The 13,695-nt window shown below is 35.7% G+C and overlaps 1 protein-coding gene across 4 annotated transcripts in view; it reads left to right on the top strand.

Annotated features, from left to right (window-relative positions):
- Positions 1–13,695, top strand: part of SBF2 (SET binding factor 2) — a 417,689-nt gene that overhangs the window by 386,551 nt on the left and 17,443 nt on the right. The window lies entirely within an intron of this gene.

Raw genomic sequence — 13,695 nt, 5'->3', positions numbered from 1 at the left:
TAAATGAATGAGTTCTGGCATGTCAAACGTATTTGTGGGAACAGTGAGCCTCTTTGTAATACACTGGCCTTAAGTATCAGTTGGAAGGAAAGGTGGAATGTTTTCAGGAACCAGAATTGGAAATAAGTCTTATGAAGAGGACAAGTTAGTATGTGGTTATGTTTTGTTTTGTTTTTTTGTTCTATTAATCACTTGATCAGCTTTATTAATTCACTATATACTTTTTAAAAATAACAGCTTTATTGAACTGTATATACCATACAGTTCACCTATTTAAAGTGTTCAATTCAATAGCTTTTAGCATATTCATAGAGTTGTGCGATGATTACTATAATCAATTTTAGAATATTTTATCACTCCAGAAAGAAACTCCATACCCATTAGCAGTGACTTTCCATAACTCCACCACCACCACCACCACCACCCACCCACAAGAGGCCGTGTTTTTTATTGCTCCAGTTTACTCCTTAAAGAAAAGATTTATTAAATAATTTCAATTGGTCTGTCCAAGCAGCATCTGGAGGAGCTGGTCACAAGATTGAGCTTGTACTTTTAAATTAAACTCTGCAGCAAATTAGTATACTGTATTTGTTTTCACTTCAATACTAGCCCTTTTATTCATACTGCTTTTGGCAAATAGATGAGGAAGAAAGGTGGAAACCATTGTCTCTGAAACAGCTTAGGAGAGGAGAGGAGAGGATAGAGGAGCAAGCATTTCTTCTCACTTCTAGATCAGTGAAAGCATATGAGCTCTTCATGACAGTACTTATTACCTTGCTTATTATCTTATTATGCTTACGAAATGCACTGGGATATTTCCTGCCTCCATATACCACTACTACCAACAATTATTGCTAATATGTATTGATGCTTACTGTATGCCAGGCAGGGTTCTAAGCACTGCATATGTTATTTCATGATTTCTTTCTGAGCAATCTTTGAACCTTTTCCTGACCCCTCTCATTTATATTCATAATGAGCCATGTACAGACTTCTTTGGTAGCATGTATAATACTAAAGTATATTTAGTATGTGTCTATTGCCCTCTACTTAGACTAAGAATTCCTGGGAACAGAGACTATGTCATGCTAGTTCTTCATATCCCTAGTATCTAATGCAATTATAATTTCAGTCTCTGGAATATAATAGACATTCAGTAAATATGTAATATCAATGAATAAATGGGAATTTGAAAGACTGCAAGTCTTGTTCATGTTCTCTCCACCCTTCATCAAGACCATCTAATATCCTAAGTAGAATTGCTAACATAATCTTATTATTGCCTCTGAAAAAATCTTCAGGGCAAGCAAACAGAAACCTTCAGTGGCTCCACATTTCCTAAAGAATTACTCTTCCCCCTATCCAATTTCAATATAATAATGCAGTCATTGCCTTGTCAAAATTTCCCTTGAAAAGATCTTAAGAAGACTCTTGGCCGGGCGCGGTGGCTCACGCCTGTAATCCTAGCACTCTGGGAGGCCGAGGTGGGTGGATTGTTTGAGCTCAGGAGTTCGAGACCAGCCTGAGCAAGAGCGAGACCCCATCTCTACTAAAAATAGAAAGAAATTATATGGACAGCTAAAAATATATATAGAAAAAAAAAATTAGCCGGGCATGGTGGCGCATGCCTGTAGTCCCAGCTACTCGGGAGGCTGAGACAGGAGGATCGCTTGAGCTCAGGAGTTTGAGGTTGCTGTGAGCTAGGCTGATGCCACGGCACTCACTCTAGCCTGGGCAACAGAGTGAGACTCTGTCTCAAAAAAAAAAAAAAAAAAAAAAAAGAAGACTCTTCACTCTAAGCCTAAGTTCTGTTCATTAAATACACACAACCAGCCTTGAAGTCATATCCCTGATAATTCGGTGGAATACTCGATGAAACATTTGATTTCATTTTGGGGTCTATAGTTGATAAAAAAAAACATATTGTTGCTGGGTGCGGTGGCTCATGCCTATAACCCCAGCATTTTGGGAGGCCCAGGTTGGGAGGATTGCTTGAGGCCAGGAGTTCGAGACCAGCCTGGGCAACATAATGAGACCCTGTCTCTACAAATAAAAAGGTTTAAAAATTAGCTAGGCACAGTGGTGTGCACCTGTAGTCCTAGCTACTCAGTAGGCTGCAGCGGGAAGATTGCTTGAGCCCAGGAGTTCAAGGTGACAGTGATCTATGATGATATGATGACACCAGTTCACTCTAGCTTAGGCAACAGAGCCAGTCCCCATTTCTTTTAAAAAAAAAAAAAAAACATATTGTTAAATATTAAAATCGCAATCCCTATAATGAGATGTTTACAATTAAAGAGCATGTAGGAACAGAAACCAAATGAAGAAATGCCATCTTCCACCTAAATTTGACTCTGAGGCATAAACTCATTGAGAGGAATAGCAGGTAGAATTATTCATGTCAACTTTTTTTTTAGTAAGGATTAAACTGTACCCATGTTGACTTTTTTTTTTAATAAGTTATGAGAGAGGCACATCTCACACATGAGTGTAAAAACCCAATTATCACACTTCCATGTTGACTTTTTGTTTTTAAATAAGAATTAAACTGAGCCTAGGCTGTTTGTGTAACAAACTTCTTTATTGAGCCTTCTAAGATAGCATTCATAGGTACATAGAAAAATTTCCCTAGCTGGGTGTGGTGGGTCATGCCTGTAATTCTAGCACTCTGGAAGGCTGAGGCAGGAGGATCGTTGAGCTCAGGAGTTCGAGACCAGCCTGAGCAAGAATGAGACCCCCGTCTCTAGTAAAAAATAGAGAAAAATTAGCCAGGGGACTAAAAATAGAAAAAATTAGCTGGGTGTGGTGGCTCAAGCCTGTAGTCCCAACTACTCAGGAGTCTGAGGCAGGAGGATCTCTTGAGCCCAGGAGTTTGAGGTTGCTGTGAGCTAGGCTGATACTGTCACATTCTAGCCTGTGCAACATAGTGAAACTGTGCCTCAAAAAAAAAAAAAGAAAGAAAAATGTCCCTATTTTCAGTTTCACATATTTTTGCCCTAAAATTAACAAAATTAAGGTTTTTTATTTCTGCTAAAATCGAAATTTTTTACTTTACTGTATATCATGTTCAAGTAATGCCTTCAGATTTCACAAGGTGAAACAGAGTTTAGAAATGAGTAAATTTGACTCCTGCTTACACAAATGAGGGGCTAAGACCCTGAAGACAACTTCCCCCACAGAAAACAACTATAAAACCCAGACATGGGGAAAGAAGACTTTTCAGCAAGTGGTATTAGAATAACTGGGCATCTGCATGGAAAAGTGTGAACCTTGACCCTTTTTATCTCACATCATTCACATAAATTTATTTGAAATGGATTGGAGACCTAAATAGCTAGAGGAAGTTCTTCAAACAGAAAAGAAACGATAAAAGAAGGAATTTGGGTATATCAAGGAAGGAAAAAAGAACAGAAAATTAAAATATGACTAAATACAATAAACTTTTCTTGAGTTTTCTAAATTATGTTTGACAGTTGAAGCAAAAAGTATATATAGAAGAAATAGTTAAGATAATTATCATAAATGGGGGAGCATAAAGGGAAGTAAAGTTTCTACACTTCACTGAAACTGGTAAATGTCAACACCAGTAGACTATAAGATATATAATGTAATACCTACAGCAATCACTAAAAAAAAAAAAAATACATAAAGAGATACATTCAGAAATACTATAGATAAATCAAAATGGAATTTTTAAAAATATTGAAGTAACCCACAGAAGACAAACAAACAAAAAAAGACAATAAACAGAAGACAAAAAAATAAAATGGCAAACTTAATCACTAACATATCAATAATTACATTAAATGTAACTGGTCTAAATATATCATGACCTAACTAGAGCTGTTTTTAAGAAATTCACTTCAAATATAACAATATTATTCATAGCAGCTTTATTTATAATAGCCAAAAACTAGTCGGGGGTACAAAATGTCCTATAATAAGAGAATGGCTAAACAAACTTTCATCTATCCATACCATGCACTACTTACTACTCAACAATAAAAAGGAATGAATAATATATGCAACAATGTAAAGAAATCTCAAGGACATTATATTGAATGGAAAAAAGCAATCTTAAAGGGTCTCATACTGTATGATTCCATTTATATAACATTCTCAAAATGAAATAAAGAATAAATTATTGCTTAGCAAGGATTCAAGATAATGGGGGACAAATAGCCAAAGCAGTCCTAAGCAAAAAGAACAAAGCTGGAGGCATCACATTCCCTGGCTTCAAATTATATTACAAGACTATAGTAACTAAAACAGCATGGTACTGGTATAAAAATAGACACATAGATCAATGGAAGAGAACAGAATAACCGGAAATAAAGCCACATACTTACAGCCAACTGATCTTTGACAAAGTCGACAAGAACATACACTGGGGAAAGGACACCCTCTTCCATAAATGGTGCTGGGAAAATTGGATAGCCATATGCAGAAATGCAGAAAAATGAAACTTGACCCCTCTCTCTCAGCATATACAAAAATCAACTCAAGATAGATGAAAGACTTGAATGTCAGATCTGAAACTATAAAAATGCTAGAAGAAAACCTAGAGAAAACTCTTCTGGACATTGGTCTAGGCAAAGAATTCATGACTAAGACCTCAAAAGCATAGGCAACAAAAACAAAAATAGATAAATGGGACTTAATTAAACTAAAAAGCTTCTGCAGAGCAAAAGAAATAATCAACAGAGTGAACAGACAACCTACAAAATGGGAGAAAATATTTACAAACTATACATCCTGCAGGGGACTAATATCCAGGATTTACGAGGAACTCAACAATAATAATAACCAAAAAAAAATAATAATAATCCCATTTAAAAGTGGGACATGAATAAACATTTTTCAAAAGAAAACAAAGAAATGGACAAGCATATGAAAAAATGTTCAACATCACTAATCATCAGAGAAATGCAACTTAAAACACAGTGAGATATCATCTTATACCAATCAAAATGGCTATTACTAAAAAGACAAAAAATGAAAGATGTTGGCAATAATGTGGAGAAAAGGGAACTCTTACACACTGTTGTTGGGAATGTAAATTAGTACAACCTCTATGGAAAACAGTATGGAGAGTTCTCAAAGAACTAAAACAATCCAGCAATCCTACTACTGGGTATCTACCCAAAGGAAAAGAAATAAATATATCAAAAAGATACTTGCAACTCATGTGTTTATTGCAGCACTATTCACAGTAGCAAAGATATGAAATCAACCTTTGTCTATCAGCAGAGGATTGGGTAGAAAAAATGGGGCAAATATACATGATGGAATACTAAACAGCCATTAAAAAAAATGAAATCACGTCTTTTGCAGCAACATGGATGGAACTGGAGGCCATTTTAAGTGAAACAACTCAGACTCAGAAGGACAAATAACACATGTTCTCACTTAAAAGTGGGAGCTAAATAATGTGTTCACATGGAAGGAGAGTATGGAAATGATGGGAGACTTGGAGGGCTGGGAGATAGGAGAGAGGCAGATGATGGCAAGTTGCTTAGCGGGTACAACATACATTGCTCTAGTATTGGGTGCACTGAGGCCCTGAGTGCACCACAATACATCAGTATAGCAGAATTGCACTTGTACCCCATGAACATACATAGAAATTTTTTTTAAGTTTTTAAAGATAGTGGGGGAGAAGCAAATGGGTGTGACTGTAAAGGGGTAGCATGAAAAACAAACCAAATTTCTATTAACTGATGAACAGATGAACAAATTCTGGCATAGTCATACAATGGAATACAGCTCAGCACACAAAGGGAATGAAATATTAATTTATACAACAACATGATGAATCTTGTAATCATTATGCCCATTGAAAGAAGCCAGACAGAAAAGACTATATATTATTATATATAAGGTTATTTATATGAAATTCTAAAAGAGGCAAAACCATAGTGACTGAAAGCAGAGCAGTGATTGCCTGGGCCCGTGATCGGGGAGGGATCGACAACAAAGGGCAAAAGCAAACATTTTAAGATCACGGAACTGTTCTGTGTGTTGATTGTGGTGGTTGTTACACAACTGTGTTGAATCACCAAAACCAATCAAACTATACGCTTAAAATAGGGAAATTTTATTCTAGGTAAATTATACTTCAATAAACCTGAAAAAAACTTTAGTAAGTCCAACAGCTCAATAAACTAGAGTTCCAGAAAAAGAAAACTGCAGCTATCTTGTTTCTCTAGAGAAGAATTTGTCACCCTGGTGCTTAGAGAGTACTTATAAGCCTGGCTGCATGCTTTCTGGAAGCAAGGCTGGAAGTGGGTCCAGGGAAATCTCAGTTCAGTGTGTAGACTTTTACTTTTTTCCATGCTATTTTCATTCTCAAGTCTCATCACTAACCCAGTTGTGCCTGGTATTCCCAAGTCTAGAGCTTCTCAGGTTTAGTTTTTTCAGAAAATAAACCTCTACTCTCTTGTTCTAAAAAGACTAATCATATAACTACGTGCGGACCCTGGGGGCTAACCACTGCTTCCACAGACTTCCAGCTAGTCCCCATTTTAGCCCCCATTTCACCCCTATATGAGTACTTGGGCCTCTGTGTCCTAAGCCTTTCTGGGTTTACACAGCAAATTACTACCTTCTCGAGTCGTTTTCCTCCTGTAGGCATCCCACTGTAGCTTCTTCCCTTCTGTCATTTACTGCCATTCTTCATTCTATTTTCCATCTTTCAAAAATTTGCTGAATTGCTTTGGCCTGATACTGTGTCTCTTTCTATTCTCCCCACTCCTTTTTTGGGTTTTCTTTACCTCTTAAAGATTTCTTTAATTTTGTGGGGGGGGAGGGAGCGGTAAACATTTCAGGGGAATGAGCTTATATAGCTGAATTTGGCTTCAGTTAAATGTACTACTAAATGTGTTAAATTTCTGTGTTCAACTTGCAGAATTCAGCGTACCTAAACATTAGAGTCAGCAAAAGAATCCACTTATGATCAGTATGAGTTAGGATTAAGACATACTGTCCTCCACACAGATGGGAACATCATTGTGTCCCAAGTACAATAATCCCTACTTGGAATGTAATTCTTATTTTGTTGTTGCTGGGGTTAGGGTGGGAGTGTGAGGAGTCTAGAATGTTGGAAGGTGACCTGTATTCTTTGAGTACCCCTTAAGTGTTATGAATAAAGCAATTTAACATAAACTAAAATGCAATATAAGTTATATTAGTGTGATCTTTATATTACAATAAATGCTAAAACTACAAAATGTTAAGTTATATAAAACTTAGGGTATATATTTAACTTCTGTTTATTTTTTTAAATAAAGAGTTAAAATTCAAATGTTCTGTATAAACCAGTTCTGAAATCAAAAACAGAAGTAGACTTTTAATGAAAGCCCAATTATTGGTAGGCAAGTGCTTCACAAACTGTAGAAAGTAATATCATTCAGGGCCTAAGGACCCCATTAGTATGATTTCAACTCTACTGTACCACGTTAAAATTTTTTTAATTAAAATATATATTTTTAAAAAATTTGCCTGAACCCTCCTTTGACTTAGTACCTCATACATAATAACCTAAGTGTAGACAAGTCATGGCAAAGCAAGCAAATGACCTTAATTTGGCAGTATTTAAAGGAGACTTGGCTACAATAAGTGAAGCAAGTTATTTTGTGCTGAAAAGAGGTTGTTTATTCATTCAAAAACAGAGGAGTCTAAGAAGACTATAGTTAACAAATAGTGCTTCTGACCTTTGCTGACTTAATTACAAGGTAGTGTTTCATCATCTCCTACATACTGGTTTTAGGCATTAGAAAATGCCTTCTGTGAATGCCTTTCAAGTGAACACTAGTGCTTTAAGTGACTCTGGCTTTTACCAAATAATTTGAATTAGTGCTGTCCTAAGTCTCTCAGGGACACAAACAGAGCCAGGCCCAAGAACATTAGAAAAAAAAAGTTCAAAATTACACAGCAGCAAGTGAAACTTTCCCCGGTGGAATGTGTTCCATGCTTATTAACAATTTCTAATATGCTGAATGCCAAAAGGCATCATGGACATATGCCTAGACTTGTCCATTAGTACTAATAAAGTTACAAAGAAAACAGATGAAGCACTGATCTTAAATTAGAACTGCCTCATCATATAAAAAGCCATTGTTTACGCCAGTATATCCAGGTGTCAAATGAATTATAAATGCTAGATCACTGTTTCATAATAGCAACATCTGGCAGATTTTTTGCTTCTAAAAGAAATTGGCTTAGCTCGAATGATATCATTACAGGATGCTTCCTTTTCTTAAAATAGTTGAGCCAAATTCAAAAGGAAAATACATCCAAAATACAAAGATGAAATTTTTACATAAAATTTCTTTTTAAAATACAGTACCAAGGCAAAAAAATATGTATAATATGAATGAAAACATGAAGCATAAGAAAGCATCCCCTTTATTTCAGCATTAGAGTAAATCTTTATGAGCATCTTAGAACTTTTTCATTGTTTCCCTACTTCAAGAAAAACAACAGTTTTGACTTTGCCGTCAAAGTTTATTCAAATTGTAAACTGACTCACTTTCGTCTGGCTTTGTGATGTGATTCTCCTCCTGGTTACCATGTGTCAGCACTATGCTAGGTCCTATCCCAAAAAGAAAAGCTATTATTTGCCTTTTGAAGATAGCTAAGCTGTTCCCATACAGGTTGGTTACTCTAAAATTTATCCATTAATATTGGCAAAATAGCTGCAGTTGGTGGATTCATGGTATATTTAGGAGTTTCTGCTTCCCATTCAACTGAAAACTGGCAAAATTGACATAATCCAAGCTGTTTTGTAACAAAGCAGTTTTGCACCAATGCTTTCAATATTTGAGCCCATGTAATATGAATGATTTAAAAATATGTAAAATGTTATGTACAGTACAAAGTACACAATTAGTATTTGTTTAATCTTAATTTGTGAAATAAAAATTAATATTAGGTACTTATAGCATTTGTCTAACCATACTCACAGTTTTTCATATGTTGGTATCATTCTATATAGTGTCTTTTGTAGCTCAATATTTGTATTCCTGAAAGCAGAATCCAATTTTAATGTATTACATTTCATTTCCAAAATGTTGATCTTTCCTGGAATTTGAGTCATAGCCTATTTTATGGGCCTTTAAATTTTACAAAGTACTTAATGGCACATGGGCAAAAAATAAGACCCTATAAATTCATGTTTCTCCACATTCCATTTCATATTCTCTTCTTATAAATAAGTGAAGTTGGCAGGTTTCACTCCACAATGGAAAATAAAAGTAAAATGCTTCACACAGCTTAGTCATTTAAGTCTAAGATAAATACAAAATTACTATCTTTAGCAAGATAAATACAAAATTATTTTGAACAACAGAATCCAGATGATACCTGAGAGAGGCCTAAAACTCTATTCGTCAGCATATTTAGGGAAATATGTAGAATTAATTTGCTGGCTGAGATGCCTGTCATTCCCAATTCTACATAATATAACAGGGCTAAATTTATTTGAAGCACACTTGCCTTTAGGCACCAAAAATCTTGTGGCCAAAAATAAAGAAAACTAATGAAACCAAATCTATTCTTTGGGAAGATGAATAAAATTGATAAACCTCTAGCCAGACTAACTGGAAAAAAAGGAAAACACAAATTACTAGTATTAGACATGAAAAAGATAACATCACTACAGATCCTACAAACATCAAAAAAATCATAAGGGAATATTAAAATCAACTATATGCCAATAAAATCAACAATTTAGATGAAATGGACAAATTCCTTGAAAGACACAAAAGACCCCAATCAAGAAGAAATATACATAACTTGAATAGGCCTATGTCTATTAAGGAAATTGAAATTGTATTTAAAATCTTTCCACACTGAAAACTTCAGGTCCAGGTGGCTTCACTGATAAATTCTAAGCATTTAAGGAAGAAATAATAGCAATTCTGTGAAAACTCTTCCTGAAAATGGAAACAAAGGGAATACTTCCCAACTCAATCCATAAGCCAACATTGCCCTAGCCTGACAAAGACAGGAAAAGAAAACTATAGACTAGTATCCCTGATGATCATAGATTAAAATTTTCTAAACAAAATTTTAGCAAATTAAATCCAACAATATATAAAAAGGATAATATACCATGGTTAAGTGGGTTCTGTCCCAGGAATGCAAGATTGATTTCACTTTCTAAAGCAAACAATGTAATTCACAATATTAAGAAAATAAGAAAAACTATATGGTAATCTCATTAGATGCAGAAAAAGCATTTGACAAAACATAACCTTTATTCCCTATAAAAATTCTTAGAAAACTAGGAATAGAAGCATCGGGGAAGAAATACAATTTTTTCCTTAACTCTCTTAAGTTCGTAGTTGAGATAGACTCCTATGACAAAAGACAGATTAACAAGAGAAAAACTAAGAAAGTTTAGTAACATGTGCAGTGCACATCACACGAGAGAAACCTCAGTGAAAAGTAACTCAAGGCAGACAGCAGACACTGGGACTCCAAGATGACATCAGTTGTACCAGTGAAAGAGAAGAAATTCATGGATGTCAAATTAGGGGAGTTGCCAACCTGAATATTGATGTGGGATTTCACACCTAAAGGTGTTGCTGGAATGTTTCAAAGAGGTTACTACCAGTATTACAACAGATACATCAGTGCAAAGAAACAGAGCATCACTGGGGTGTCTGTGGTGCTGGCAGCTTAGGTGCTATTCAGCTACTGCCTTTCTTACAAAGAACCCAAACATGAGTGGCCATGCAAATACCACTGAAGAGGGGCCAGTATGGACAGCACATTCTGCACTCCTGACTGTGACCTCTTTGGTTTGGCACCACTCCAGGAGAAACTCAATCATTGCTGAATCCTTTCATATCCTAATTGAGAGTTAATGCCCAAAATGAAATATAAGATGACTGGTATGGGTAAAAAAATAAATAAATAAGATAGTGACTTAGAACTCTGGAATATATAGCATCTTTAACAAAGAACAATAAATTTTAGAGAAGTAGCAAGACAAAGAAAAGCCATTTTAGGTTTCCAAAGGTGGGAAACTGCAAAGGAAAACATGGGAAGAAACTATAATGGAGTAAGGTTTGTTAACAGATTTCCCTGGTGCCTCTGGGCTGATGAGAATTGTCTCCAGTGAAGGAGAATTTATATCCTATGTCCCATCTTTAGGTAGGAAGCCAGGGGAGAAAGAGCTCTTTCTCTGTTTGCTACTTCTTAATTACCTTAGCTCAAAAATATTTATGTTAAAGAGGCATATTTTGGGGTAACATTCTGGTTTCCTTAAGAAGGGAACTTCCATAAACTAACAGACATTATCTACTTCTAAAAAACCTACAACTAACATCCTACTTAATGGTGAAAGACTGAATGCTTTCCCCCTAAGATCAGAAACAAGATTTTGAGGCCAGGCACAGTGGCTCACACCTGTAATTCCAGCATACTGCGAGGTGGAGGCAGGAGGATCACTATATCTTAGATTTAACACCAAAAGCATGGCCCATGAAAGAACAAATTGATAAATTAGACTTTGTCAAAGCTAAAAACTTATGTTCTTCAGAAATCCTGTTAAGAAAATGAAAAGACAAATCACAGAGTGGGAGGAAATATTTATAAATCATACATTTGCTGAAGGATTTATATCCAGAATATATAAAGAATTCTCAAAACTTACTTTAAAAGAAAACCTATTTTTTAAAATGGGCAAAAATACACAAATAGTAAATAAGCACATGAAAAGATACATCATTCTTCATTAGGAAATACAAATTAAAATCACAAATGAAATATGACTACATGCCTATTTATTTTCCCACCCCGCACCCCATCTACACGCCTATTTTAATGGCTGAAATTTTTTAAATTGACCACCCCAAGTGTTGGGAAGGATATGGAGAACTGAAACTCTCTAACACCAGTGGTGAGAATATAAAATTGTACAACCATTTTGGAAAACATTTTGGCCATTTCTTAAAAAGTTAAACATACACCAACCATATGATTTAGCCATTCCACTCCAGGCAGTTATGCAAAAGAAGCAAAAGCTTATATCCATACAAAGACTTGTACATAATTCTTCAGAGCAGCTTCATTTGTAATAGCCAAAAATCTGGAAACAATCCAGTGTCCACCAACAAGTAAATGAATAAATTGTGGTATATCCATACAATGGAAAATACTCAGCAATAAAAAGGAATGAATTACTAATAACCCAGGAACATGAATGGACTCAAATAATTATGCTTAGTAAAAGAAGATAGATAAAAAATACATAATTATGATTCTTATATATATAAAGTTCTAGTAAATGCAAACTCACCTGTAGTGACAGAAAGCAAACGAGGGGTTGCTTGAGGAGGGAGGTACAGGGAGAGGCAAAAGGAACACAAGGACACTTTAGGAGTTGTAGATGATATGTTCATTATTTTGATTGTGGTTTTGGCATCACAGGTGTATAGATATGTCAAAACTTATTGACTTGTACACATTAAATACGTGCACCTTTTTGTAGGTCAACTGTGCCTCATTAAAGCTGTTAAAAAATCTTTAGGGGCCAACAAACCTCTAAACCCTCACTCATTCCCTATATCGGAAGTCCTTTCAGGAAGTCTTTCTGGCCTGAGCTCATTTCTGTTAATACAATACTTAATAGAAAGAGCATGTGGATTGTGGTACAGCAGAAGAGTCTAGGTGAGTCCCATTGACCAAGAGGAAAAGAAGCTCATCAACTGGACAAACTGATTCCCTGGGCTTTAGGACTAAATGAAAAAAGTGTGATTTTTCTTGCTTACTGGAAAGCTAAGCACCAGCTTGCCTTGTGAATTCAGTCATCTCCTCATTTCTTTGTACATTATGGTAGAAAGATATCTCAGAAAATTCTTTGTGTTTCTTAATGTGGGATTCCAAATGTGGTATCTAGGTACTAATTAACCCAGCATTCAGGTCAATCTTACTTCTTTTTCCATTGAAGAAATTCTCACATGCTTGTTACTTAAACTGTTGCAGAAGAATAAAAAACAAATTGCTCTGCATCTTCTCTTCCACTTCCAGTAGACCTAATCATTAACCCCAGTTTAGGGACAGATTGTTTTTCAACTCCAAGCAGTTAGCAACTACAGGTGCCACTGTGGCACACACCGGAGGACACACAAACTAGTGCCCTGAGCATTCACACCTTTGATGCTCTCTAAATACCAATTCCAATTCCAGCAGGATAAGTGCAAGAGGCCTTGGAAAATTGTCCAACCTTGCTAGCATAATTGTAGAGGGCAAGGTTTGTGGTGAGACCAGTACAGTAGGCTGTGAAAGCATTTTTTCCACTTGTAGAGAGTTTCACTTTTAATCCTAGCATACAATCTCCCTGAAATGCCTGTAAGTTCAACTTAAGGTCATATGCATTATCATTTCCGTTCTACTTTACCTCAGAAGTGAGTCTTCAGAATTACATTCCTGAGTATATTAAATTTCAGAATAATCAAGGAAAAGATAAAAGTATGTGTGAGGCACGTGCCTTCTATGCAGAATAATCATTGAGAGAAATGTTATTTTGAGACTTTATTTAATAAAGTTTCTTAAAAGAGATTTTAGAATATATTGTGGACTGGATCAATAGAAAGAACTCTGAGCCCTTCCTGCCCTCCAAACGGTGAGCCACGGGCTGGCCTGGGACTACTGAAGGTTCATTCCAAGGGTTCTTGGGGCAGTTGT

This window comes from Eulemur rufifrons, chromosome 6, assembly GCF_041146395.1.
Source record: "Eulemur rufifrons isolate Redbay chromosome 6, OSU_ERuf_1, whole genome shotgun sequence".
Classification (NCBI taxonomy): domain Eukaryota; kingdom Metazoa; phylum Chordata; class Mammalia; order Primates; family Lemuridae; genus Eulemur; species Eulemur rufifrons.
This window is presented reverse-complemented; position numbering and strand designations above follow the sequence as displayed.